Source organism: Coffea eugenioides, chromosome 6, assembly GCF_003713205.1.
Source record: "Coffea eugenioides isolate CCC68of chromosome 6, Ceug_1.0, whole genome shotgun sequence".
Classification (NCBI taxonomy): Eukaryota; Viridiplantae; Streptophyta; class Magnoliopsida; order Gentianales; family Rubiaceae; genus Coffea; species Coffea eugenioides.
In genome coordinates this window covers 56,226,572-56,233,489 of record NC_040040.1, presented here as the reverse complement: position 1 = coordinate 56,233,489, position 6,918 = coordinate 56,226,572, and the positions used below count along the sequence as shown (strand labels likewise).

The 6,918-nt window shown below is 37.7% G+C and overlaps 1 non-coding gene across 1 annotated transcript; it reads right to left on the bottom strand.

Annotated features, from left to right (window-relative positions):
* Nucleotides 1–238: 238 nt before the first annotated feature.
* On the bottom strand, nucleotides 239–345 carry LOC113776558. The gene has a single exon (XR_003469044.1). It is a non-coding gene; the product is annotated as a small nucleolar RNA R71 (small nucleolar RNA).
* Between the last annotated feature and the right edge of the window lie 6,573 nt (nucleotides 346–6,918).

Below are 6,918 nucleotides of genomic sequence, written 5' to 3'. Positions count from 1 at the left end.
GTTCCATGGCCTCTCAGGTGAAGAATCCCACAAACACATCCAGGAGTTCGATGTGGTACGCACCAGTATGATGCCTCCAGGAATTACTGAGGAGCAGATCAAATTTAGAGCCTTTCCTTTCTCCCTCAAGAATGCAGCAAAGGATTGGTTGTACTACCTACCTGCAGGTAGTATCACAATATGGGCCCAACTGAAAAAGAAGTTTTTGGAAAAAATTTTCCCTGCATCCTGGGCTGCAAGTTTGAGGAAAGAGATATGCAACATTAAACAGTATCCTGGAGAATCCCTATATGACTATTAGGAGAGGTTCAACAAGTTGTTCACTAGATGCCTACAGCATCAAATTAGTGAGCAACTATTGATTCAATACTTCTATGAGGGACTTCAGTTATCTGACAAAAGTATCATTGATGCTGTGAGTGGGGAAGAACTGGCAAATAAGACGCCGAGGGAAGTATGGCTGCTTATTGAAGCTATGGCAGAAAATTCCCAACAGTTTGGCTTCCGCGACAGTAACCCTACTCGTAGGGTTAATGAGGTAGAGACGTCGTCCATTCAACAGTAGCTATCGGAGCTAACATCTTTTGTCCGACAATTAGCTGCTGGAAACGTGCATCAAGCAAAGGTCTGTGGAATTTGTACGAACGTGGGTCACCCCACTGACTCATGCCCTATTTTACAAGAGGATGGGGCTGAACAAGTAAACATGGCTGAAGGCGTGCCCCCGCCTCGTAAGCAGTACGATCCATACTCGAACACTTACAATCCGGGTTGGAGAGACCATCCCAAGTTCAGCTATGGGAACAGGCCACAGAATTCATTCTCAAATCGTCCACTAGGATTTCAGCAACCAAGGCAACCAAAGCCTCAACTTTCGTCTGCCAATTCAGGAGGCTCTTTGGAGGATATTGTCAATAGCCTGGTCACGATTACTACTCAGCTCCAACAAGAAGCTAGATCCTTGGTCACGAGTACTGCTCAATTCCAGCAGGAAACTAGATCGGGCATGAAAGATATGGAGATTCGAATGAGCCAAATAGCCACTGCCATTAATCGCTTGGAGTCTCACATTTTTGGAAAATTGCCAGCGCAACCCGAGGCAAATCCGAAAAATGTAAGTGCTATGACACTGAGAAGTGGCAAGGAAGTGGAGGGACCTAAGTTAACGAATCCGAAAAGCAAAAGTGAAGAGGAGATAGAAAGGAAATTGAAAAGGAAGGGCGCATTCGTAAAGACCCTAAGGTAACGTTCAATCCTTCAATTCCTATTAAATCTAACTTACCGCATTTTCCTTGCAGGTTGAAAAGGACAAAGAAAGTGGAAGAAAAAAGAAATCCTGGACGTGTTTCGTGAAGTGCAAGTAAACATACCCCGGTTGGACGCGATCAAACAGGTGTCCAAGTACGCACAGTTCTTGAAGGACTTGTGCATTAACAAAAGGAAGCTAAGGGGTGATGAGAGAGTGACGATAGGAGAAAATGTGTCTGCTATACTCTAAAGAAAATTCCCACCCAAATACGGGGCTCCAGGTATGTTTACTATCCCCTGTAAGATTGGCCATTCTAATATCGAAAATGCCATGCTAGATTTAGGGACTTCTATTAATGTGATGCCTAAATCAATTTTTGATTCCTTAAATTTAAGACCTTTAAAAGAAACAGGGATAATAATTCAACTGGCTGATCGTACATTTACTTATCCGGATGGGATAGTTGAGGATGTTTTGGTGCAAGTAGATGGATTAATTTTTCCTGCTGATTTTTAGGTGCTTTACATGGATGATAGAAGTGCCCCAAATTTATCACCCATTATATTAGAAAGGTCATTCTTGAGTACTACCCAGACTAAGATTGATGTTAAATAAGGGTACTCTTACGACGGAATTTGATGGAGAAACAGTCCACTTTAATATTTTTGATATAATGAAACATCCTGTTAACTCTCATTCTGTGTTTGCTATTCATGCTACTAATCCCTCTGTGCAAGAATTTTTTGAGTTTGCTTGTAGGAGTAAATTCAAAGTTGATGTGAACAAGTATCATGGAATGAAAGCAATTCATGAGGTGAAAATGGGTAAAAAATTAAGGAAAAAGGTTGCACTCAATGGCTATTTGGATCCTGAAGGAGGGCCACCAATTAAAAGAAAAATTGAATTACATCCAGACTGAAAAGTGGTGTTTAATGTCTAGTCAAAGACGTTAAAGAGAGGCGCTGTTTGGGAGGCAACCCAAGAACTACAATATTAGTTGTTGTCGATTTTTGTTACTTTGTGATTCCGCAGTTCTATTTTTCTATTATAAGTGTTTTTGGTGGTGATCAACAGAAGACTGAGGTTTCCAAGGCGTGCCCACGCCTTACAGGGGTACGCCAGGAGCGCTGTGCAAATTGGGGACTATCAGTTCCAAGGCATACCCACGCCTTGAAAGAATCTCTTTTGGACATTATTGGGACGCGATGGTCAGAAGACTATAGCCTCCAAAGCATACCCACGCCTTCCAACCTTGGCGACAACGAAAGTCAAATGTGATCAGGACCCTGTCTAACCCTACTTTTCTACTTTTATCTTTTTCTTATCTTGTCTTGTCTGGTCTTTTCTAGTCTCTTTTCAATTTCTTTTGTCTTAGTTTCCCAAGGTTTTGCACCCCCGTCCGCCGCCGCTCTCCACCTCGTACCACCTCTACTCGCAACTCTCTCTATCCTCCTCGCACCACCTATCGCACGCCGCTGCCCGCACCACCGTCATTATCTCTTTCATCAGGTAGCTTTCTTTGCTCATATTAGATTCCAACCGCCTCATCCTCCTCCACCTTACTCTCGCTGCATCCTCTCAGTAGTCAGGGAAGTTTCGCCCCTTTTATCTTCGCACTTTATTTGTCTTTGCAACATTGAGAACAATGTAGGTTTTAGGTGTGGGGGGATGATTTCTATTATTTCTTTTGCTTGGATGGTTTCTATTATTTCTTTTTGCTAAAAAAACAAAAAAAAAAGAACAAAAAAAAAGTGAAAAAATGAAACAAACAGAAAACAAAAAAATGAATAAAAAAGAAAAAGAAAAAAATGTGTAGTTAGTTCACTTTTTGCTAGAGCATTTTGCTATGATAGATTATACAATCAAGGTGCACGTGTATATGGTCATATATGCTAACTATGCATTTTGGTTGTCCTAGGCAATATCGTTGAATGTTAAATATGTTGGACTTGACCCATTCTTGAAACTTTTGGGAGCTTTTGAGCTATGCACGAGCACATTATTCTTGTTTGCTTCGTTTGTATTGTTGAATGGGTATCACACATGGTATTAGTATTCTAGAACTTGCTATTTTATGCATGTCGAGACCACATTTTGTTGAATTGGATGCATTTGAAATGATAAGGACATTTAGGATTTAACCCTCTTTACCTCTCTACAAATCATGCCTTCGTCTTGTCTCCCAATAGTGAACCAATTTTAGCTTTTATCCTTCTCCTTTGTTTGTTAGCCGTGTTTGATAATCCAAGACCTTTTTTGACTGACTTGTTTAACCTTGTGTTGTTAAACATCCCCTTGTTAGACGCGATCAAGCAGGTGCCCAAGTACGCAAAGTTCTTGAAGGACTTGTGCATTAACAAAAGGAAGCTAAGGAGTGATGAAAGAGTGACGGTAGGAGAAAATGTGTCTGCTACACTCCAAAGAAAATTCCCACCCAAATACGAGGATCCAGGTATGTTTACTATCACATGTAAGATTGGCCATTCTAATATCGAAAATACCATGCTAGATTTAGGGGTTTCTATTAATGTGATGCCTAAATCAATCTATGATTCTCTCAATTTAGGACCTTTAAAAAAAATATGGATAATAATTCAACTGGTTGATCGTACATTTGCTTATCCGGATAGGATAGTTAAGGATGTTTTAGTTCAAGTAGATGGATTAATTTTTCATGCTGATTTTTATGTGCTTTACATGGATGATAGAAGTGCCCCAAATCCATCACCCATTATATTAGGAAGGCCATTCTTGAGTTCTACCCAGACTAAGATTGATGTTAGTAAGGGCACACTTACGATGGAATTTGATGGAGAAATAGTCTACTTTAATATTTTTGATACAATGAAACATCTTGGTAACTCTCATTCTGTGTTTGTTATTCATGCTACTAATCCCTCTGTGCAAGAATTTTCTGAGTTTGCTTGTAGAAGTAAATTCAAAGTTGCTGCGAACAAGTATCATGGAATGAAAGCAATTCATGAGATGAAAATGGGTAAAAAATTAAGGAAAAAGGTTGCACTCAATGGCTATTTGGATCTCGGAGGAGGGCCACCAATTAAAAGAAAAATTGAATTACATCCAGACTCAAGAGTGGTGTTTAATGTCTAGCCAAAGACGTTAAAGAGAAGTGCTGCTTGGGAGGCAACCCAAGAACTACAGTATTAGTTGTTGTCGATTTTTGTTACTTTGCGATTCCTCAGCTCTATTTTTCTATTATAAGTGTTTTTTGTGGTGATCAACAGAAGACTGAGGTTTCCAAGGTGATAAGAGTATATTTTACGTATTTTTAGTGTGCTTTATTAATTAGTTTTGGTATGTTTTATTTAGTTTTATAAATAATTAATTAAGATTCTAGTGAAAATATGCATTTTGTAACTAAAGTGTGAAAATTGCATTTCTATGAATTTTTATGGTAAAAATTTCATATTTTACAGGTTTAATGATTCAATCATCAAATGGAGACCATTGAGAAGATATTTGGATGATTGATGATGATTTAAAGTGATGAAAATAAAATATGAAGTGTAAAAGGAGAAATGCAATTTGTGGACAAAAGAATCAAACAAAAGTCAGCTTTGGCATCTGTTGGTATTTTGGCTATATCTTGGGCTACATACATTGGATTGAAATGATCTTTATACCATTTTGAAGCTAAGAGACGTATTTACATTTGGTATGAAGATATCAAAGTCCAATTCAGCCGTTTTCATAGTCCAAAAGTTAAAATACCGAAATTCAAGTCAACTGTCCAAAGTTGAAAAGAGAGCTCTGACCAGGTTTTGGTATTTTGGTCATATCTCGGTCTAGAGAGCTCAAAATTGGATGATTCTTGAGGCTCAAAGGGCTATAACTTTTATGTTATGCACAAGAGCTAGTTGGGCCTTTATTATTGCAGAAATGGCATCTGAAGCATGTAGAACTCAAAACGCGACTGTTCAATACGCGATTTTTAGTCGCGTATTCGCTTCTGAACGCTGCAAATTACTGATCAACCTATCATGCATTCACACAACATTTTCAATTCAATTCCAGCCAGAAATTCCAGCTGTATCTGATCAAGAAGAGGCTGGAAAGTTGGAAATACAACTCAAAAGAGTTTCAAGAGTAAAAAATGACAACTAAAAATAACTCATTTGGCTCTTGAATTCTTCTATAAGTAGCAGCCTTAGAGAACCATTTTTATAACTTGGGAGAAGGCTAGAGAAACTCACCAGAAATGTAGTTTTCACTAGAGTTTCCTTAGTTCATTAGTATAGTATAGGTAGAGTAGTTTATCCATCTTGTATTTATTGTTAAACTTAGATGAAGTTGAGAATGAAGATGGAGAGCATGGAGTTCAAGTGACATGGCTGACATTTCTCCTATCACTTTATTTCTTGTATTGCATCTTATGTTTAGTTATAATACAAGTATGGATCTTTCTTTTATGTTTAGTTAAAGTTTATGTTTAGAGGTATGGTTGAACTTGCTATATCTTGTTAGTGATATTTACTTGGTTATTTGATGATATTATTTTGAGCAAGTTATTTATCACTTTTGCTTTTCTAATCATGATTAACCGGCCATTAGTTGTGATTATCCAAAGGTGCTAAATTTGCAATGAGAATTGAAATTTAACACTAGTTCAAGGAAGTGATAAACCTAGGGAGTACACTCACGAGAGTAGAGGTGCACCTTCGTGGCTTTAGTGACTTGTTTCATGTAATTTCATAGAAGAAATGAACTTGTAGTTAATTTCATAACCACAAGAGTAGATATGGTTTAGTTATAAGTATAGTTGATTCACTACGAGAGTAGGTTTCACATACATTAGGAAATTACGCCATAACTAGTCAAGATAATAGCATTCACTTAACCGGTAATCTCATTTGCAAGAGTAACGAGGAATTCCATATCTCTAGGAGCTTTCCAGTGTTAATTTTCATTACTTTTATATTTATGGTAGTCTAGATAATAAAGGAATTTGAAAAACACCGGTAATTGCAATCTTCCCTGTGGGATCGACCCTTAATACCTTATACTAGCTCACGATTCGTATACTTGCGATAAATCGCGTGTGGGGTATTTAGAAATTTATAAATGTAAAATTTAATTGGGATGACCCTAATTATATATATATACCCCGCGCACGTCAAGTTTTGGCGCCGTTGCCGGGGAAGATTTGTCAGTACCTGACAGGTGCCGAACCCGTACAATAATAATTACATACTCAAGAAAAATACTGATTTTGTATATACTGGTGAGTAGGGTCGAATCCACAGGGACTGGAAAGAAATTTGTTTCCTTTAGAGTCAAGATAAATAGGGGGTTTTAGAATTAAATGCTAATGAACTAAATAACTCAAATGCGAAAAATAATTTAATTAACAGAAATAATTGGGAGAGCTCTAGCCAAGGGTACACTTCAGAAATGGTTCATGCACCTATCATCGATTCACAGATAATTCCACACTTATTAATAGATTAGTTATAGTTCTCATGCACGCGATAAACAACTAACCTTTCCTTAATTTCTCGATAGTTAAGGTACGACCGTTAACTATTTCTCTAACCCGGAAACAACCCTAAGTACGACCATAGGATTTAATTTCTAGATTGCATTAATAATTAGAAAGACTCAATTCTAACTAACAAACACGCTATGAGGGTTTGTTTAAATAAGATCAT